Consider the following 24409-nt stretch of genomic DNA (forward strand, 5'->3'; position numbering starts at 1 on the left):
ATTTCTTAGAATGGAAGTGAACTTCTTTTGGAAGGTCATCATTTCACAACATTTATTGACAATCTGTTAGCTATATATAAAACTTTGAATTAGAAAATATATCAGTGTAATTCCTATTCATAATTAGAATAGTAAAAAAAGATATAACTGTTTTAATTGCTATTTGGGAATGAAGACATTTTTTATGTGGATAGTTTATCGATGCATTAGAGCCTTCGATCTTTTTTCAATACCATCTACAATTAGTATTTCCTTTGAATACCAACAACTGTCGTCAACATTTGAGCTGGTGCTGAAAACAACAACACTGGAAGACAGAATGTCATGCTATGTGTTTTGCTGAAGTAAAGCAAATGATTATTAGAAAAATAAATTAGGAAGCTATTGCTAATTGTAGTCTATACCTATAATCCACACTTGTTTGAGGTAGTGTTACAACTGAGCATAATAATGATAATTTCATATAAAATCATTGTTCACTACTCCATTGAAATGGACGTTCACAAGTTCACATTCAGGAGCATAATGTACGTCTACATATCGGACGCCGATTTGAGTTTCTCCAAGAAGCTGGTATAGATGTTTTGCTATGGAAATTCTAGTCTTCACGTCTTTTAAGCTCTTTAAAAAGTATTCCATGACTTTTGTTGAAAAATGTACCCTTTTCCCGTTATTTGAGATTAAATGCTCAATTACGTAAAACAAATTCAAGTATCTATAACTTGCTTTAGGTAGAACATTAAGATCTCAAAATATAGCTTAATTTCTTTGTTTTTTTATATGCTTCATTTTTGTATATTATACTTTTTTCGATAAAATGCATCATTACAAAGTTATACGGGAAAAGCTATTGAAAAATGCGGTTTTTTTGGCAAAAATCGTACTTGCGAATAACTCAAAAACTGTTGATCTGGCGAAAATAATTTATATGACATTTTTCCCTTCAAATTTGCTGATCTTTCAATTTTTGGGGTTATTTTGGGTGAAAAAATTTCCACTCCCGAAAAGGGGTGGCACAGTTCAACCATGTAGATCTCGCTTTTTGGATACATACCTATCATCTGTCAAAATTTTAAATAAATCGATGTTGTATTAAAGAATTCGGAAGGGAAATGCTTGAATCCCTGGCCTATTCTATTTTGTATTTATTATTGGAAGTCTAGTCATTATTGACGTGCTGTAATAAAAATATATATTTGTGCTTTGAAGAATATTGTACGTCATTTGTCTTACCAAAGTAGATGCAAAATCGTATTTATTAATCACACTCTTGTATTACAAAATCCATCAACCATCATCCAGTTTAAAAATAATAGCAAAAAGAATGAAACTCAAATCAGTAGAAACTTTTTTTCGTATTATCTTAAAACGATAAAAGTAACCTATGCCCTTACAGAAATAAACGATTCAATTAATTAGTCAAATTTTTTGTACATGACCGTTTAGAAATTCCATAGAGGTGAAAATAACAATATGCTTTTTATAAATATTTTTGAAATGATTTAATATGTTTTGATTCACGATTGAATGATTGCATAATACGTACCTAGACATCGCTGGTACTAAAGTAATTAGAAACCGATAAAAACATAGATTCTCGATATCAATGAATACCTAAAATTTTTTCGAAATTCGATGTTTCTGAATTCGATGTCTTTCACTACTTTATCATTTCAGTAACATTTTATTCAAAAAAATCGATGTGACGAAGACAGTTTATTTTTTGTGATACTTTGTGAGTTTCTTCAACAAGAAACAAAATGAAAGATTATATTTGTTAAGACTACGAATTGTTAACCACAGCATCTGGATTTCTGTGTGTGATATGCACTACCGGTTAAAAGTTTTTGCCCACCTCATAATCCATTCGATTAATTCGTCAAGCGAATGTGTAAAAGGTATCTTACAAACTAAAAATAATAATTATTTGTTTACTTTATACGAGCCCATGTTTATATTTTGTCAGTGAGTTGAAACTTGCAAGTACCAGCTCATTTGTTTATTATTCGTTAACTGTGAATCATTTCTTTGGTATTCATGATTGTAGTTAGCAGTGTGAGAAGCAAGAACGTGCTATGATCCTTACTTTTTGGACCAAAACATCTTTTTGTGAAAATCATATATCAATTGTGTATGTTCTCGTTCACACTTGTAAGCTTTGAAATAAAACCAATGAACACTGAATTAAAAATACCTCGACGTACCGTGGACTACAACATGAAAAACGTGTCCATAGATAGCAACTCTGAGCGATGAAACTAGGAATCTACCTTTGACTACTTCTACAGTGATAAGGAGATTGACAGAAGCTGTCCTTTTTCGAATGGTGACACTTTTAGGACGTCAGAATAAAATGTAAAGGTTGAAGTAGCCTAAAGAACATAAAAATTGGACAAATGAAGTGAGGATTTATGGAGTGATAAGTCAAAGCTTGTGGTTTTTGGTTTAGGCCCAAGAGAAGAGTATTTGTGCGCAGGTTAAAGAAATAATGGATATTAGATACTCTCGATCGCTCGATTGTAAAACCCGGCGGAGGGTCGGAGATGTGTTGGAGAAAGGGCGACTAGAGACTTGGTAAAAATTGAAGGGATTTTGAAAAGAGAAGGCTGCCAAAAATATTGAAGGAAAAAGTAGGAAGTTCTTGGCCAGTGCCTGATCAGCAGAAAATTAATTTTCCAGTATGATACTGATATTATTGAAATGATTAATCAACCCTTTATGAGACAAATAGGACAGAAAAATAAGAATGTAACATAACCACTTCATATTTTTGATCTAAATTGGTATTACATCGATGAATCAAAAATTTAATTATGTGTAACAATCACAGACTGTAATTCTATTATTACTAGTTTTTTTATCTACATATGTTATTTAAAATATAGTTCATTTCTCAAACTATAGGGTGGGCACAAACGTTAGTTTTAATAGTTAGTTTATATCCATTTAATAACGTTAAATACAACACATGATTATATTAATTAGAGTGTGGTGCTTCATTACATTAGAAATATTTACTTTTCTTGCATTTGGATGGATCCGATGTAGGATTCTATACTCTGCAGAGCTTAATTTGGGTTGTTTTTTAAATGGTATCCATTCTTATGTGTGCGTGCTTGTTTCCAAAAACATTACGTTGTCTTGTGTCTTGACGTGATATTAGCTTGAAAAGACGAACTAATGTTTATTAAGTTGATAGATAAAATGTCGGATACAGCTGTAATTGCATTATTCGATATTATCCCAAATTAACTATGGAGCACTTCCCCAAAGAGAAATGTTGGAGTATCTGTAGCACAGATGAGAAGTGAGATGTAGTTTGAGGATATGAGTTTCTTCTTATGGCGATGGAGGCATCAACAAAGAAGATGAATTAGTTATCAGGAAGTTGTTGGCAGCTTGATGTTAGTAATTTCTTAGGGAGCTGGGGCAGTTTTCTCTTGGGTAAGGTTAGAAAAAGCTCTTGATTCTTGATTCTCAAAACTATGAAACTGTAGATTCATTCATTTTAATGCTGTTACATACTATAGATGCAGTTTTTATCACAGTCTACTCATATCTTTCTGGTAATCAGAGCTAGATTAAGATTTATAAGGCCCGGGGCTAAAATAATGACAGGGCCCCTTAAGGAATTCGAAAACCCGGAAAAACTCACAAAATAATATCAATACGTTAGATTTGTGGTATTAACACATCAAAAAATACAGAATGATTTACAAATGATGGGGCCTTCTTGGACCTGGGGTCCGGGGCTATAGCCCCCCCAAGCCCCCAGCTTAATCCGGCCCTGCTGGTAATGATTTTGTGAACCTTCTTGATTCTCAAAAAATTTCTTTTAATAGCTGCTCTTTAACTCTGAGCGTTACTTTACGTTTGTTAACCACATCAGTGATAGAAATTATTCAATCATCACAATTTTTAATTGAAATATTATATGGGGACAGTTTGACGAAATAGTGACTTTCCAACTAGAAAAGTAATTTACTGTAAAAAAATACTCACTTTCCAAGACAATCTTTCTGTTACATACTTAGGCCGGGTTTCTTCACTTTACGGAATAATTAAAAATTCGTTGTCTTCACCTTCTAATAAAGTAAACCTCCGAGTAAATGGAGTTATTAAGCAATCACAAGTGTCAATTAAAGGATTTAGTAGAAACTTAACATTTAGTATACATCAAAAGTGGTTTGTTTGTTTATTATACATATATTTGATTAGTTCATTTTTGGAAATATTCGTCATACAAATCATTAAATATTTAATATTGATCCTTTTCAAGATCTAGAAGATTTGTTTGACGAGGAATTGATTGAGGAAATACAGAAAATTTCAGAACAAGCTTTTATCATTTCAATTTTTGTCCGCTGATGAAATTTTTTGACCTTTTCCTTTATCCTTTCCTAACAATTATTTTCAATATAAACTATAATTTTCAAACCAACACATCTTTCTCCAACTAGCGACTACTTCAACAATAACCTTAACAAAAAACGTGAAAATATAATTAATTACAGATCGTTGTCACAAACACAGATCATAGAAAAACGTCAATAGAAAAACGGTTTTTCGTTTACTTCTTTCCTTATTCAATATTGTTATAGAGTGACAAATACTTATTAGTTAGCTCAGACTCAAATTAACTAGGGTAAAGGAACGGTGAACATTTATTCGACCATTAAAATTTCGTACTAAAGTTATGGGGCTAATAATTATTTGGCACTTTATTGGAACGTGAAGAAACCGGACCCTAGTCAAGCGAATTTCCAGTTTTGTCACACTATCCAAAAAATAATTATTCTGCAAAATAAGCGTCAATCTTTACAATCAAATCTACATTGAAATTACTCTCCACCAAGCCATTATTTTAAGATCGATGAAAGAGAATAGTCAGAGGAAACGAGATAAGGCAATAAATCGTAATGTAGTTCGGCTAATTTTTCTGTAACAATATTGGACAAATGTGCAAGCTTATTGTCTTGATGGAACGAAACTTTTCACAAATGCGATCTTTTTTCTTACTTTTGGCATCAAAATATGTTAGCAAATCAAGCATATCATTGACAGGCATATTATTGTTTTAACTTATTATTAATAATAGATGATAGAATTAAAATAAATGTTTTTTTAATTCGAGTGTATGTTATACTGAACACACTGTTTACACTACTACTACACCAGTACTCACAATTACACTATCTGATGCGCGTTTTGATAACCAACTTACCCTCTTCAGAGACTGAAGGTAAACAGTGTTATTGTGAGTGTTTAGTGGTGGTGTATTAAGTGTATGCATGAATATCACCAACGGTTCTAAAATTTCCAACTTAGTTACGACTGTATATTGTAAGATATATCCATGTTTCACCTATCGTGACATTTAGATGAAAGCATTCACTCGGATAACGTTTGAAGCAATGCAAATATTCGTTGTTTGAATTTCAAATGATAGCACTATAGCAAGGCTTTTGATCAGCATCAAGCAATTGGTGCACCCACTTTACAGATAGCGTTCTCATATGTAACCTTTCATATAAAATATTGCATAATCATTCTATTGAACCACTTCACTGTCAATCTAACGTTAAATTGATCATACGGTAGCCAAGATTTTATTGATCGTTTCTGGAATAGTTACAGTGAAAATGATGATATCGGACTTTCAGCACGAAAGCTGGTTACCTATATATGTTATTCAAATTTTTCGCTTCAAGTTACCTCGGCCCGTTCCGCCAAGATAGTAACCTTGTTCCAGTAATATGATCACATTCCGAAGTTTGGTGCATAACGCACGACCAGATTCTAATCTATCACGAGCACTTACCCAACAATTGCTGCTGGAACACTTCGACTCAAGTAGGAAAAATAAAGAAGATCATCATTTTTGCTTTAATATAGTTTCACTGAATCATTCACGTTGATATCCACTAATTAATCGATTAAATACTATTAAAAATATTTTCAGGCTTATAAAGCAGAATCCGCGATTTGAAATATGTGTTAACATGCGCGGATCCATATGTAATGAAACTTAATTCAAAAGTTTTTGCTCGTTACAAACTAGTACGGAACAAGTTCAATTTGTTGCTGGAACATAAGACTTTTTGTTATTAACTTGATGAAATGCAATCTTGGTATCGCGAATGATCAAGTAGTTACAGACAGTCTGCTGGAACAACCTAGTAAAAATATATAGTTTTGCTCAAATAGATAAGTATTGATTTCACTTTTATATAATTCTTATTAACAAGTAAACAAATTTTTTGTTTTTAAAAATGGATTTCAAAATCGTCATCAGTTATTCATACCTTCGGATTGATATTTTTAACGGGAATTTGAAATTTCTATGGAATCTGTGAACAATCTAAAAAGCACCTCGGTAATTATACACTTTCACGATCACCTGGTTTTTTGGTTCTAGAAAATCGAAAAATGGATGGATTTTAATGATCTTGGTCTCAAAATGTTCCATTTTACGGCGGATTTATAAAAAAAAACTAGTAGAAATAGCTGGAATGAAAATTTCTCATAGTTTTACTGTTTTAAATCGTAAAAAAAACGGTTTTGCAAAATAATCCTTTACAAAAAATTATCTCATTGTCAGATAAAGTTCTTATATTTTTTTGTATTCTACATAAATTAATAAACAATTTAAAAAAAATCCAAAAAGAATGAGTTTTCCAGTTTTTATAGCTTAAAATAAAATCGTTGAAAAACAATCAATTTTCGTGAATAGTTTCGTACTATATTCTTCAATGTTAATAGTTTTTGGACCACTAAAAATCGAAAAATAGATAAATTTTATAATTTTAGTTAGGTTAGGTTAGGTTGTTTTGTATCACTGAATATTGTAAGTGCTTCAAATGTATTCAATTCACAATTGTTGCAACTCATTGTCAATATATTTCAATTTATTATTAACAAAATCCCACAACTCACACTTTTTTTTTCAAAATATTAATTTTTTTATGTAAATTGCGAAAAAAAAATATACGAACTTGATTCCACGACATCAGAAACAGTTACGAAGGATTATATGTAGAAAGTCATTTTTTTTCAATTTAAAGTCATGAAACTGTAAAAAATATTTATTTTTTTCAATTTTCGTATATTTTTTTATAAATCCGCCGTAAAATGGAACATTTTGAGACCAAGATCATTAAAATCCATCCATTTTTCGATTTTCTAGAGCCAAAAAACCAGGTGACCGCGAAAGTGTATAATTACCAGCACCTCTTTTAACAGTGTACATTTTTCAATTCAAATTCCACATTTCTCCATTAGAATTTTGTTTTATTGGAAAATTTATTATTTTGATTGCAAATATGAGATAACTCACACTACAAATAATTGTGAATAAACTGCGAAGCTGAATTATATTCTGACCTACTTAGCGCATGTATTACAAAGTGTTAATTACAGTTTTAATAATAATAAAAAATACCTGTCTGGTTAGCTTATTACAATATCAAATATTGCAAAATATGTTGTTATTTGACTAACATTGGAATATGTTTACATTTGGGCTAACTGTTCTTGGTAGTGAAAAAGAAGTGAAAGGTGACGTTATGAGAGGCTTCATATTGAGACTTAATATCTTGCAGAATCTTGACAACTGGAATATAATGAATAATATCACTTACCGCACGATTATATAAATAAATCCAAACCAAATATTCTTTGTCATCAATTTACAAAATTCACATTTGTGTATTATACGAGATAGAGTCATTTTTATCATTAATTCCTAATTTTTGTGTAATGATCAGTTAAAAATAATTCTCATTCATTGCATTTAACTCACAATCAAGGATTTTTTATATTTTTGTACATGTATCTATATTCCATAGCTATCTTAAGGATTGTTATTGTTATTTTTATCGTATTCATGACTTCCTGATCTATTTTCCAAATATTAATATATCTTTCCTATATAAAATGTACTACAATTAAAACTCGCAATCTCATATACAGGGTGTTTCTATATTCAACCGATAACGCTCTACCACAGAGAGATCTCAATGAATGATTAATTTTGATATAGGAATACGAACCCTTACGGAGCCTAGTTGCTGAGATATAGGGAAAATTTGTCATAAATCAACAACGCCTTCATTTAAATTTGATGACCAATAAGCTCCTTAATAAAGTAATATTTTGACATAAACAAACTTTGGAAAAATTTAACCAGTGGCGCGCTGTCAGGTTTAGTTGTCACTTTTATCCCCCTATTTTTTACCCCACCGGAGCAAATTATTTTTTTAATTTTGTGTTAAATTGCCTGATTATTTTTAGTTAGAAAACTAATAACCTTTTATGGAACGGTGTTGTAGAAATTTGCCTCTGTGGTAGAGCGTTGTCGGTCGAATAAAAAAACACCCTGTATAATATCTTCTTCTTCTTCTTCTTACGTTAGGACTAGGTCCTGTATTTTCATCAAGGGATCGCCAGGAGTAGTTGGGATGCAGAGGACCAGCTTTCATACCACCTTATAGGTGGTCGTCCAGGAGGTCGAGTTGTGTCTAGTTTCTTTTCCTTTGCAATTTTTGCTAACCGCTAACCATTTGGTATTCTGTCAACATGGTCTCTCCATTCTCTTCGCCGATTTCTCGCCCATCTCACTACATCCTGGATGCCACATATCTCCCTTATTTCATCATTTCTCTTGTGGTCAATAATCTGTGTCCTACTATTGATATCAGAGTTCGCATTTCTGTTGTTCTTAGGAGCCGTTTAGTGGTTGTGTTCTCCGCTCTAGTTTCTACGGCATATGTCATAATTGTAAATTTTTCAATAATTGAGCTCCATAGCTTAATTGTATCACAACGTCATTAAGTGTAAAGTGGAGCAGCGACGTAATTGTATTTCAATTCTTTGCCGCTAGAGCGTAGCTTGTCGTAAGCTCGCTGGCAAGACATGGACACCGAATCCTAAAATAGTATTCTGGATATAACAAACACTCATGAAGTCGATGATCTCATGTGCAGCGCATGTTTGATGGTTGAGGACCGAACAAACAATTCCTAAGAAAAATATAAACAAGATTCAAAGATTAATCTGTCCTAGTACAGCTTTAGGGGCGTTACAGAACCTTCCTCGTTTTCACTTCATAGTGAAGAAAGACAGGAAATATGATAGGTCACCTGAGGAATTAAGAGCAACTAAAGCTAGAAATCCATGACAAATTAACTCCTCCAATCATGAGTCAATAAAAATCCTCCGCCATCTCGAAATGTATCTCTGTGGTACATAGACAAGGTAGCACAAGGAGCTGGACAGTGCATTTCTGGACCAAAATGCAAGCTCTAGGAACAACACTTACCTTTTTTCAGGTACAGTTGCTAACAATAAACAAATGTGCTAAGGAGAGTTCGGATAGAAACCTCTCTGAAAACCACATCTTCGTTCTGACAATCCAAAAGATTAATAACCATATCAGCCAATGAGTCACTGCTCCGTCAAATACCACTTTAATACGACAGGTATGGCAAATGCCCTGCCCATTTCACTAAAAGGCTTAAGTACTTGAAGGACACTTAGTGAAGTGGGACACAAGAAGCCCTAAAAATTTAGCCTCCTTTGAGACAAATATATGTATTTTGGAAGCAGAACAATAAGATATAGAGTCTTGTACAAAATATCTTCTAGCTATAGGTGCAAAGTGGCTGTAAAGCTAAAACGATTCCCCTCAACAAATCTAGTAGTGACAGCCCTCTGTATTTTCAATTCCTATGAGATTTTATTTCATTTATTTCCATTTTTTTTAGGGAAAAAGACACAAGATTTGTATGTGAAACCTTGTTATCTTACACTTTTATTTATGTGATTAAATCTGCGTCTTTTCTGTTCAATTTTCCAGTATGAAGCAATGATAATTTGAACTGTATTTTTTACAGGAAAAGTGATTTCGTTTTTTTCGTGCAAAATAATCAGTTATCCATTTTATATTATACGTATGCATCAATGATTACATATGCCTTTTAAAACTTATTTGAACAAACAAGAAATAACAATCACGAACAATGAAGTAAGAAAAAAAGATTAATGACATGATCAATGACATACTTGATTACGAATTGAAGATCAGTGCTGAAAATTGATATGTTCTAATTCCAAGTTTTAATTTGAAAGTAAAAAATATGTGCTCTACAATTTTGGTTTCAGCAGTTGTATCATTCTTCTCTTAGAACAGCAAATATTTGTTTTTAGATTCTTAGTTCTATCAGATTTTTGGCTACTCAAATATTTTGATGTATCATTATGTCTTTTATGACTTAATCCATTTTTATATTTATCAAAATATTATTATAAATACTGAATAAGTCGTTGTACAACATCCGTTTTATTTAATTGATAACATCTTTTTATCTCCTTTCAAATACGTTATTTATCCTGATTTTCCATGATTGTTTTACTCTTTCAATATGAGAACGTCTAAATCCAGTATCTGAGAGCTCTGCCAGCTAATCTAATAATCACTGTTCTTTGTTTGAGAAAAGGACGGTATGAATTGAAGTTTGAATACTTTGAGGCTCAATTTGGTTTTGTTTGCATTCTATTCTATGTTATGGTTGATTTTTGTTTAGTCTGATATCGAGAAAATTGATCTTACTATTTGTTTAAAATTTTATTCCATTGCTAGACAAGTTTTTTTTCGTTTAAAGATATTATAAACATCCACGAAGCAGAAACAATATGAATGATAAATTTCCACAAGACAAATTCTTCATTCACTTATTTTACTAGAACATTTGGTATGAGTTTACAATAAAATAATAATGAATTTGTTGTTCCGTTACAAAATACCTGATGGAATATCACAGTAAATTAGTGAAAGCACTTGGGAATAATGATGCCCAACCAAACGGTTGCTCATTTAACAGTATCCGGTGGATGGTGCATTTTTAGTTGGCACTTGCCCTCTCCAACTCTAGAGAGTCCATCTTCCGTCTCCATGCGTGAGGTGCTCGTGACAATACGTGCCCATAGAGATATTATAAATAGAGTTGGCATGCCAAAAGGTTAAGATATCTTGTGAATAAAAAGAAGAAGAGAATCATTTATAGATACATTTATATGTACATATATTGCAGTTAAATAAGCCAATCTACTGTGTTCTTTCTAGACAAAGACAGCAATTCATAGAAAATCCTCTTTCTTTTTCCGAAGAGTGGAAACTCTCACTTAAATACACACATAATGCATGCCTACTCTAGCTCTATCTACGAACGTGCTACACTGACCACTTATCCCAAACTGATTGACACACGTCCTTGCTGAAACTTTTGTACCTAGCGTGGTACTCTACAATTTCGTAAAGCATCATTCGAAATTCCAAATTGATTCAACAAATTCACTGTAGAACCATCACATCATGAATATCTACTTGTGATTCGTTCACAAATCTATAAAAAAACATAATTTCCGTGACTCATGCCTGTATAGTTTTTTTTTAATGAGAACCTTGAAATATACGTAATTTGGATTGCTTGCTTTTTTTAGAAGCTTTTGATAAACGGATTTGAACGCTATACAGGTTTCTTGGTTCTTTATACAAGATGCAGTCTGCTGAAGGCTGCATCTTGAATGTATTAGGGGGTAGTGATGGAGCCATGACTCATCTATTATTACTGATCTTGCGAGAAAATATGCTTTGTCTTAACTATATCGTGTACAACTGCTTGTAGAGTTTGATTATTTGTACCTGTTATGTTCACATTCAAATAATTGTTATGCTCAGTTTGGCAGTAAGTGTATAAGTATGAGACACGTTATTTGATTTTACACATTCCTCTAATGTAACCACGGAATATTTATGATTTTGCATAGGAGCCAACTTTTTTAAACGCAAGTATTTAATCACTGCGTTAAGCTCGGCACAATCAATTTACTGTGATGTGATTTTGTCGAATTTGGGTTCCCACTCGAGAGAGTTTTGACTTGAGTCTATCTACAATAGGTCATAATGTGACCTGATGATATATAATTCTTTTGATTTGTTAATAGGTCAGAGGCAGATCGAAGGGTAAGATGATTGAACGGAATGAAAATTTCAAATAAGTTTTAGATTTAGTTACCTCCTTTTAGACTATTACGTTATAATGATAGAAATAATTATATGAATAACCTGAATTTTTGTTCTCGTTTTTGCCTTTTCTTTGTCAATATCAAATTTATATTCAATATTTTAATCCATTTCTTATAAAGAAATTCAACTAGTTTATACATTTTCCGTGAATATATTCCCGATGTTTCTGTACAATAATATTTTTCAGTTTGCACCACAATAATTATCGCTATTTGTTTAATTAGTTCTTATAAATATATTTATGAGATAAATTTCATATTATTCTTTTATTTTTCTATAAATGAACATTTAGTTAACATAATAATACCACAAATTAGCGTTATCATGAGGCTATCAAACAAAAGGCAGACAGTCTAAGCCAACAACACCAGTTTTATCAAGTTAGAATAACGCAAATTTTGTTTTCGCAGGAAAAGTATAAACAAATTTAACAAATTCAACAACCTACGACAAACTGATTTGTAGTGATATCGAGTGTTCGTTATCTGAAGTTATTTTATTCAGTAGTAAATCACATTACATATGCATGATATTCGTATAGATCAAAGCTAGTTAGGTATTAGCGACTAGTATACGAGGTCTGGCTATTAAATAACGAGACTGGTTACGAAAAGGGTTTTATTATAAAAATTATTCTACATTCGAATGCTCCTTCAATATACTCCCCTCTTCTCGCCACACACATTTCCGATTTTTAACATTGTTTGAGCAGTGCTGGAAGTCTTCTTTGGTGAGGGCTCTTAGAAGATCTGCTGGTTTTTACTTTACCGCTTCCATCGACTTGAATCGGGTCCTTTTCGAAGCAGATTTTATCTTCGGAAACAAAAAAAGTCACACGGTGCCAAATCTGATGAGTACGGCCGGTGTTCGAGTAATGGAGTGCGCTTACTCCCATCAGTAGTCAGATTTTTTAGCACCAACTTCGTGCAGATTTTTGTCATGTGTAATTTCTCGTGTAAAACTTTTCTAACCGTTTTTTTTATCGGCGTTTACAGCATCGGCAATCATCCGGATGCTCATTCGACTATCTGGGTGCACAATTTGGTTGATTTTGGTCACTGCTTCCGGAGTTGAAACAGTCACAGGGCTACCTGGGCGCTGGTCATCTTCAGTGCCCTCTCGGTCCTCACTAAAACTCTTACACTACTCAAAAATACGCGCACGAGATAGGAATTGTCCGCATAGGCCCCTTGTAACAATTTATAGCACTCAGTTGGAGTTTTTTTTCAATTTCACGAGAAATTTGAGATCGATACGTTACTGCCGTTTTTCTTACACGTGGTTTTTGACACGAGAAAAAAACACGTTCTTTTCAAACCGCTACTGCACAAATACTATAATAGTAACGCGAACGTGTTCTTGAACGTGCAGAGAGGATATCTAGATACCCAACGAACTACTCGTTTTTTACTCCACCCGTCCAGGGCACCCTCCAGGCGCCCAGTCTCGTTTTTAATAGCCAGACCTTGTAATATTTAGTCCGGTCATTTTAGACATAAAAATAGGGGTCCAATAACAAAAATTTCCGGAAAGCCAAATATTTGTAGAGAGCTGAGGTTTACCATAAAGTTTTAAATATCCTTATCGATCCTATGTATGCTACAAAAGTTATTTGGCGATTTTAAGAGTCACATTAAACATTATATACACATATAAGCCACGTATATAGATATCAGGCACTTTAGAAAAGTATAAATACCTATTTGTGACTCAAAACAAGCTCAAAATGACGAAGATGTCCTCATAATTGAAACAGCATTAGGAAAATTTAACGCAACAAACAACACAATAGTATTTAGTGAAGATGTTGATTTGTTAGTACTACTTACTGCAAAGACTCCATTGGACTCTGAAACCTGGAAGGGCTCAACAGCGAACAGAAATAAATTCTTCAAAAACTTCATCGTTTCATTCCAAATTCCAAAACTATATTTTATTTTTAAATGTGATAACCGGCTGCGACACTTCGTCAGCTATGTACTAGTACAAAACCGTTAAAACGTCAGCATTTAAACTATTCGAAAAAAAAATAAGATCTGATTGACTGCGCTAAAGTGTTTACAGAAATTGGAGCTCCAAGAAATTGATAAATACCGATACTTAGCTTTTGTGAAAAATACGGGAAACAAGAAACAACTAGAACTATCATGTCTTCTTCCAACAACGGCATCAGCTATTCAACACTTGTACCGAGTTCAAACATGGCTAGGTAATCAACCGAACCAAGAAGACTGGGGCTAGAAGTTGATAGATTAACCGATTTAAACTGCTCCAGAAAAACTCCTCAACACTATTTTTTTCAATTGCAAGTCACCAAGTGTGGTTGTAAAAAATTCGGGTTGCTGTGTTCTCCAGCGTGTACCAATTGCCAATAAAGGAAGATTCCTGTGATTTTAATAAAGATCAGATTAACATATCTAAATACATCCACACTATAGTTAACGTAATAATCAATAGCAATATCAATAATAAGGTAAAATCTAGAACTTGATGGGTATTACTCCCTCAAATTATCCCCTACTGGGGATAATTCACAGGTGGGTGAACATGTGTGCATATATTGTATAATGTGACTCTTAGAATCGCAACATCTAAGGAATGGTAACTCTTAGAAAAAATTATGAAGACTATTTTCTTAGAGATTTTCAAGATTTACAACTTTGGTTAAATTCTTTTTTTGGTAAAACTTACCGTTTTCGTGAAAAATCCAAAAAACCACAAATTTTTACCTTTGACCCATAATAACTTTTTAACACACATAGGATGGATGGGGATTAATAGATTTTTAAGACTTTATTTATAACAGTAAACAAATAATTGCCTTTCCAGGAATTTTTGTTATTCTAAAGGTCTATATTGAGTGAACTAATTATTATGTAGCCGTTTTTTTAGATAAAAGAAAATGGGTTTTTATTGAACTGAGTTGACGTTAAAAATTCTCAGACAATTTGTAAGGTTTAGATTTTTGAGGCTCAGATTATTATAGTTTTAGTTACTAACCTCCAGTTAATCATATGAGATGCAATAAAATAGTCTCTACCCTCATATTTATACCTGACCCTAACAGAGTCGGATTATGGATGTTCCCAATACCTTTGTCTGTGTCAGTTCATTTCGAGCCATGAAACAGTGTGTATTATATAGTTTGATAGTGTCTTTTAAAATGTCTATCAAATAGCTCAAATGGTAATTGAAAGCAAGGGCTAGAAAAAAATCTTGGATTAAGATTGCAGAACATAAAATTTTGGAACAATATGATATTTTTTCCTAAATTCAAAAACAGGGTTATTATAAGCGGAGGCAAAATGATAAATACTTTTAAAAAGTATAAGTTGTAGAAATATTACACATGGTGGCTCAAATATAAACCGGAATTTGAATGAAAATTTTATTATTAATTTACAGAGCTGAACATTTTTAAAGTTTCTATATTTTCTACATAGTTTCGTCATACTTCCGTTACCTCTCCGGAAGCATTCGGATGCCTCTTTCAATAGACCAAATAAATAATAGTCACATGGTGACAAATCAGGACTATAAGGATAGTGTTCTATTGTTTCTCAGCTCAACGTTTCCATAGAAGCCGAACCGTATGCGGTCTGCAGCTGTCTTGCATCAATATCGCACTACGGATTGGAATATAGCGTCGCTTTGATTTGTACACAGGTTTCACCGTTCTTTATAGGAATTTACAATACTCTGCTTGTTGAAATTTCATTGATTAATGAGAAACACGGTACACAACACCTTCCTCTCTGACAGTGCAACCTTCGCTTTAACTGGGGCGCCTTCGTCTTTCTTACTCCACTCCATAGACGCTCGTTTACTATCCGGAATATGGTGGTCTATCCAAGTTTCGTATGTGGTGAATATTCGGTGCAATGGATTTCCTTCTTTCTTTTCATACCATACAAACCGTACATCCAGCGTGTGAATTTCTGTACAAATTTCAAAAGTCTTGACACTTATATCGCTGAAATTTCACGGTTCATGAATTATTGTTAATACCACCCACGCTTATACCTAATTCTTCACCAATATCGCATACAGTACTGCGCCGGTCTTACAAAATAAGCTAACCTAAAGTGAAGACGTTCTCAAAACTTGTTCTGGAGTCGGGCATGCGGCAGTTATTGGACACCATTCATACACTTGAGTCTTGTAAAGACACTCACCCTTGATTTTCTCAAGAAATTTTCAATAAATTTCCTCAGATTTTACATTATCTTTGAGCAAAAAACGAATAATGATGCGTTGCGCAACATACTCAGGTACATCCTTATCACTCATGGTGGCAATAACTACATTAAGAAGGCAGTTTATGCGGTCTCTAAGCTCTAACAGACTAGTCTATCTATCCGATGTATTTTTGTACCACCCTCTTAATAATTGAAATTTTCGTATGTTATACTCTTAGAATTTTCTAAATAAATTGAGAAAACTGTTTCAGAATACTCGCATGTAGATTTTTCATCAACTTATAATTCTTTAAAGTTTTATTATATCACCAATTTATAACGCCATAGCTCATTTATTTTTAATATATAAATATAAAGATATACATTTTTTGAAAATTTTGTGATTCACAATTTTCATTTTTTTCTCTCATCCGTTTTGAAAAATTGGAAAAACCATTTTTTTCACTCCTTGGGTGGATAAAATATCAAAAATTCCATTCCAAGTCCATTAGACAGAGTATTAAATCAATTTTTTTGTTAACAGCTAGAGTATTTAGAGTATTTATTAACTATCACAAATTAGATGAATGTCATTAGATACGTTATGCTTATCAAACAATTTTTCCCGTTTCTGCACGTATTTCCTGCAAACAACTTTACATCTAACCGACAAAACATCTATTTAGTGAGGTAGGTCTTCGTGGGAACCATCAACGGTTTCTACGATAACCTTGTTAGCGAATAGACGCCGAACTTTCGTGAATGTTATTCGTTTATTTATATTTTCTCAAATTCGCTTTTATCTACCGCATCCGCTCATAGACCTTCATTTAATCTGCATATCGGATCGCATGGGTTGATTTTACAACCAGTCTAATTTTTCGCATATTAGTTTTTCTCAATATTATTGGTTTTCATCAATGTTTTAAGGGGTTCATAACTAACTGTAAATATAACAAAACGTCCTCAAAAATTGTTTCATGGAGTATTTTTATGAAGATATGCCAACTGAAGTAGTGATTGTACTGTAGAAATGCATGGAAATAAAAATTCCCAAAAATGCTGGAATGTTGTTCGTTGTAAAACTAAGTTTTTTAAATATGTACCGTTCCTTTGATTAGTAATAGTTATAATAAATCGCTTTTTCCTAATATATTCTATGACTTTTATTGTGAAAAGTGGATGACTTAACAAGTGATACCAAATTAACTAGGCACTGCTCGAAATGATTAAAGTTTTGAAGAATCAAAAATTTTGTTCGTGGATTACTTAATGAAGCTAAAATACGCTTTTGTTGATTTTGACGTCATCTATATGAGCAATTGATGTTTGTATTTGTAAACTAGGTAAACTAGGCACCCATTCTATTGTTCCTCTTCGACCTATCCACCGATTTGGAAAGACGTTGTTCAAGCAATTCTGCACCAAGACAGCATAGTGTGGAGACCTACCATCTAGCTGCAGTCATAAATCATTTTTGTTCAGAAACAACCGGTTCAATTCGGGGAGCAAGAAGTTTTGAAGAAATTCGGAATATACAGGTATCACTTGAGATGTCTTTAAAAAATATCGTCCAGTAATCCTATTATACAAATTCCCACTCAAACCTCAAAATCCTCTGGGTATTGAGTACGGTACTATTGCATCCAGTGTAGATTTTCCGTAGCCCCATACTGATAAGTTTAATGACATAAACTTTCAGTAGAAATATAGCTTCACTAGAGAAAAGAACATTTTTTAAAAACAAATCGGATCTTTGTTATTTTTTTTATTATAATTTCACAAAATTCAATTCGTCTCTGTAGAGATAAAACTTTTGTTCCTTTAGCTTTCTAAAAACTGTTCCTGGTCCATATCATTATCTAATGGTACTTGCCGTGAATTGGTATGAGGATTATCTAACTAACAGAACATCTAGTTATTTGTATTCATATATTGGTTTTTTCTACCGTTAGAGAGGTCTTCCACAAGATAAGTTTCTCTACATTTCTTCTCAATTTTGTTTACAGTGAATTGTTCCTCCCTTAGGCTATTGATTAATAAATAACGTATAAATACTCCTTTCTTCATCATTTTTATTTGCACCATACATTATATTGATAGAGAGAGGAAATATATCAGAGATGTTGACAAAAATATCTCATACCCTAGTATGTATAGAGAAAAATGAGAAGTTCGGCTTGTAAATCTGCTACTATAGTCGTTTTGGTTAGATCTTATTTGCGTTATCTGTTGTTAAATATGGAGTTTCTACAAAGGATTCAGTTTTGTTTCAAGCTAACAAAAGTGCTCTATGATATTAGTAACTTTGGAAACTGTCTACAATTGGTATTAGCGAATCAAAAGAAGAAAAGTCAGTTAAAAACGAGAAGATTAACTGTGAACTCCGAATTTAACAAAGATGTTCTGGAACGTTTGCGCAACTATGTGGAAATAAAGAAGCCTGTAAATAGTCTAACAGCTCTTTTCTTTACTAGAATTAGCCCCATACGATTAAAGATTTCCCGAAAATTCAGATTTGTTTTCTTTGCTCTTTCTACTATTACAGTATTGTTCGAAAAAAACCGCTATGAACTTGTGTTTATTCTATTAAATAAATAATACATATTATTGACACTTTATTATATGTTCTAAATTGGCCCCTCCTCGTCCAGGACTGATTTCATAAAAATGTTCCAAGTTTCTCGACATGTTCTGCCATAAGATTTGTCTTAAGTCTGCGCAGATGGCTCTTAATTCATCGATGTTTTGTCGTGGCCAGTTAGTATACGAGAATTGAAAAATGAAATTTGCTTGAACTCAATACCATACACTTTTTAATAATTCACGATTTTTATACGCTAATATGAGAATTCAGACGCTATATTTCACTCCATTACGATAATCACGATTATGTAATTATGGATGTATTTTAATCACATACCCAGCTACTTCTTCCTCCTAGAAATCTTTACAATGATGAAGTTGCTTTTGAAAGATACGCTGTTCTTATTTGGTTGTCCACCGTATTTTATAAAATCTGATTAAAAACATTATTTTGCGTTCGGACAATACATTACACGGATTCCAATACAATCATTATTGAAGTTTGTATCGAAGTAGAAAAAATTTATTAAGCCTATGTATGAATTGACCAAATGATCAATCACGTATCGTACATAGCCTTGCAACATTACGTCAACAATTCCGTATTAACGAAAATCATACTCCGCCAGATATACCCTCTCCTCTATACCAACATTTCAAATAATTGATCCCAATAATTGATTTTTTAAAATTTTTTTGACAGGTCTATGGGAGCACTGCCACTTAGTTCCAGTATTTTTTACTCGGTCTATACTGTATTTGCACTGAAAATTGATAAAGTGGCTTCAATTTTGAAATCAATCTAAGAATACGTGATAATTGTTTACAGTAAATTAATATTGGCATTTGACAATTTTTTATACTGTAGAAAGGAATAAAGCTGGAATTTCAGGAACCGTAGGTGATATTTATAGTAAACACACTGTTTACACTTCCACTACACCAACACTCACAATTACACTGTCTGGCGTGTAGTCGTATTGTAAACAAAGTGATCAGTCCATAAGAATCAGTTTTTTTTGGAATATATTTATAATTTGCGTTTACGAAAATTGCGTTTTGAGTGTTCCATGTAGTGAAAGTGACACTTTCGGGACGCTCTGGAGTAGACAACTTTAACTTCCTTATATGTGACTGTAGCCACTTCAATGTTGACAGTTGACAGTTTCACTTCGATGATTTCGCATAACCTTAAATTTTTAATTTATTTGTTCTCTTTCCTCAGTGTAATTGAAAAAGTTTTGGATCTTATGCGTCGTCTAAAAAATGTTGTGTACGCCGTGGCTGAAATACTACTTTGTTGGACGAGTCTGAGGCTTACAAATAACTATTGATATATTTCTTAAGATATGGATGAGCTGCAGAAACAAGATTTTTCTCAAAATTTCAGTTTTCACATAGCTGAATATCCATTTGATGTGATTTCTCATTACATTAAGTAAATAGGTAGACTATTTTTATTTTAGAAAAACTGGAACGGTGCTAACGTAGGATCCTATTTACTTGCAGAAGTGATTGTATTGTAACCAAAATGAAAAGACACTGAGGATGGAAATTCACCAATGTAGCAGACATAAACTAAGACTGCAGCGTCTGCTAATAGCTCTTATGATATTAATTTAATTGATTCTAAAATTGGTGTTATGAATATTCATAGGAATAATCATTTAATGTAATTTAACACCTTCCAGACATTTCTTGAAATACATTCTCAGTTTCTGAAGAGACAGTTTTTTGTAGTTATCCTGGGAAACCACATCGTTGGACCTATTTATTTGCACATACCAATTTAACTGTAGGAATTAGTTGATATATCATTAATCCTAGAAATTTCTAAAGATAATTTGATAATTTGGAAACGAGATTTCAACAGGTGTGTTTCCTCAGTATTACTGTATAATAAGACAGTATTTATATAAAGAATATCGTTGTAGATGGATTGGACGACGAAAGAAAGAGGCTTTTGGATTGTTTTTGTAGGAGTATTTTGAATTGAAACCTCACGCCACTGAACCTGAAATGATTGTCGTCTCAAAACAACGTATTGATGCAGAATGCTGGCTATTTTTGCATACATATTTGAAAAAATACAAGCATTTCAAAACAAGGTACATCATTGTCTAGAATTATACGTAGCCCATTCCGAGCAATGATTGTAGTAGATTCTTCAAACGATAATTAATATTGAGCAAAAGAATTTCATTCATTATGCATAAACACAAACAAGATTAGTATCTCACTGAATAGATTTTTTCAATTCTTTTGAAAAGAGGTGTCGCTTGCTATAAGGTTCATTTTAAAATTATTACTAGTAAGAAACTTCACTCTTTTTATATTCAGTTTACAAAATTGTCATATTTCCAAAGAAAAGATAGGAGGGGCAACTTCAGAATAACGCTGTGTATGAAGTGATACAACGCTCATACTAACCCAGTATCTCAAGAAAAGGATAATGTATATGTAATAAAATACTGGAGTAGTTTTGAAGGACTCACTGAATTCTTTCTCATCCATGAAATATCACTTTTGTGCGAATTGATGTATAGGAGGAACGTGAACTTGAAGTTAAAATATTTTCATAAATTTATATGGAGTAAATTTTTTCTTTAACGCCAACATCTACACTAATACATTTATCAAGTATTTTTTGGAATAGATTTTCACATCAACTGGATCTAAAAACTTTTTTATCGAATAAATCATGATTCAACAAATCCCTATCAAAATTATGTGCGTACGATAATGCAAAAATTTATCCGCGAAATCAAGCCTTGCAAAAATACCGTCATCATGTCTCGCATATATCTTCCATTATTTATAACCTGTACAATACGCACATGAAAGAAGTAAAGAAAAAAGCACAATGCTTTCCTAATAATATTTGTTAAAATATAAAACAGGTATTTGAATAGACCTGTGTGAATGCCTACAGACCAGCCTCAGTCTATTAGACAAAAGGATATTAGACTTGCTCCCCTTTGCGAATTCCACAACGGAAGGGGTCTTCTGTCAGGGCAGGATTGAGAATCAGACTGTTCTTCAGTTCTTTCTAGTTTGTTGAATAGTTTGCTTATATTACCAAAAATAAATTCCATACTACTAACTGTACTAACTCTAATATATTTCCATACTTTCGAATACTTAAGTATTCATCGTCTGGGAATTAAGTAGTTAAGAATTGCGGCGTTTTAAATCTTTGACATATTTGTGAACATGAAAGTATTTGAGGGTTTTCTTATAAAACCCTCCCAAACAGGCAAATCTTACTCTGAACATCCCCAACTTTCTGATATACCATTGATATTGGCACTGAGAATTATTGAAACAGCAACAGTTTGTATTTACATAGTGGAGTTTTTTTCTTATCGTTTGGTCGAGGACAACGTCGTTTTCTTAAAGGCTCGTCATCATCTGCAGCTGGACGTTCTGCAGTATTTCTCTGATTTCCAGTTTGATTTCTCTTTAAATTGCTGGAATTTCCAAGTATTCATATAGCCAAGGTTTGATTAGAATCTTAGCGATCATCTGCAAATATCCCCTTCTGGAGGGTTTGGGATTTTTTTCATTGGAAAAGTATGAAACCATTTATACCGAAAAAAAAAACTCACTGGCCAACGTTTTGTTCTTCTGCTGTACCCATGGTACAATTTATCAAATGTGTCGATCCCTTCTTTGGCAGTTATACAAAATTACTATTTCAAGTTTCTTGTTTTCCTTTTCCACGTTTGCACTTTGATGCATTGTTGATAGCAATATAACATTTTTTCCTTTTTAGTGCTAAGCGAAACCAAGGTTTTGTTATGATCGAAAGCGAATAACGATTCTCCTGCATGTTTGGAATACAAAAATGTTGCAGGTATCTTCGTCTTCTCGGCTTTCATGGTTCCAACCATTGTTATTTTGAGGTCAACAAGCATTTTGTTGAATATTGGGGCTGACGTAAGCCAGTTGTCAGCTGTTATGTTGCGATATGGGATTTTACTAGTTGCATTAAACATGTAACTGGTCTTAGAGTCGTTCAATATAACAATTTTTAAGCCATACTTGTCTGGTTTTGACTTTATGTATAATTTAAATCGACACCTATCACGATAAACTAAAAGTTGTTGTGACCCATGCTCTTCAAAATTTCTTTATGAATCTGTGTGCACCCCAGGCAAGTACAAAAGCCCTATGTAAGCAATAATTTCTTTTTTATATATATACGACTATTTTATAATGTTTTATCTGCCTTTCTATCTCTTCGTTGGTCCATAGGTTTATGTATTCCATCATAGTATTATCAATAAGAAGCTTGAAAGCATCTCTAGCAGCTCCCTTAGGACCAGGAAAATGTGTCTTCTTCTTTCAGCCTTTTGATTTCTTTATCAAATAAAAATGCTTATTCCGTTGGCCTTCTTCATTTTCAATACTACTGTCTCCTTTGTTATTTCCATTTCCTTCGATTGCGGATTCACTATCTTCAATAACAAAATCGGGGTCGGCGTCACTGTAATCACAAAATGAGCTTCCTGAACAAAATCAATGGTAATATCAAAAAATCCTATTAGATGCAAATTGGCAGTCGATAGTGGAATAGTACAGCAAGTATCAAGATTCAATTACCTTAGAGTAAATATATCTAGTAAAAGAAACCTGACAGAGGAGGCATGAACGCAAGCGATGAAAGCATCAAAAGTCAGCGGCTGTTTGAGACATATAGTGTGGAGAAACAAAGCGATGAGCTCACAGAGCAAGACCAGAATCTATAAATCGTGTGTGAGACCTATTCTCACATATGCCTCAGAAAATAGAGCCGGGACATCAACAGCAAAAATTATAATGAGAACCACAGAGATGAAAATACTGCGAACCATCAAGAGAGTCACCCTCTGGGACCGAATAAGACCAAGGGATCACGTAGAAAGAATGCCAGAAGACAAATGAGCAAAGTGAGCTAATACTCAGAGACCGAACACACGCAGACCCGTAGGCAGACCACCAAAGAGGTGGTACGAGAGCTGGAGTTCAGCTTCTCAGGAACATCCAAGAAGAGTGCCAATCGTACAGTATTTAACAGGACCTAGTCCTATTGAAAGAGGAAGAAGAAGACATTCTTCTAAATATTCTCGAACTATGAAATTCACATATAAACGAAAACTTTTAACATGAAAAAAACACATGGAAATATAACACTGGGGTCCAGCAGACCCCAAGATGGGTTGTTTTCATGAAAAAAAAACTGATGAGGTCTGGAAGGGAAGAATGTCAATTCAGATTTCAAAGTTATCACAAAGACTTAGTATAGTAGACTGTTTATTTCTGTTTATTTATTATTAGTTTGATGAATTTGTATTTTGTCAAATGTATTAATTTTTATTGTTGAATTTGTATTATAGCGATAAACACACTGTTTTTTGACAAAATGATCAGTTCCGAAACTCTTCCAATAGATCATCCATTTCAACGGCAATAGAATAGCAAATTTCTCATAACTTACGAGTTATATGATGAAACTTACATGGCCAAAAAATTATCGAAGAAATATTTTTCTATCAGAAACACAATTCCTAGCAAATAT

This window comes from Diorhabda sublineata, chromosome 3 (genome assembly GCF_026230105.1).
Source record: "Diorhabda sublineata isolate icDioSubl1.1 chromosome 3, icDioSubl1.1, whole genome shotgun sequence".
Classification (NCBI taxonomy): domain Eukaryota; kingdom Metazoa; phylum Arthropoda; class Insecta; order Coleoptera; family Chrysomelidae; genus Diorhabda; species Diorhabda sublineata.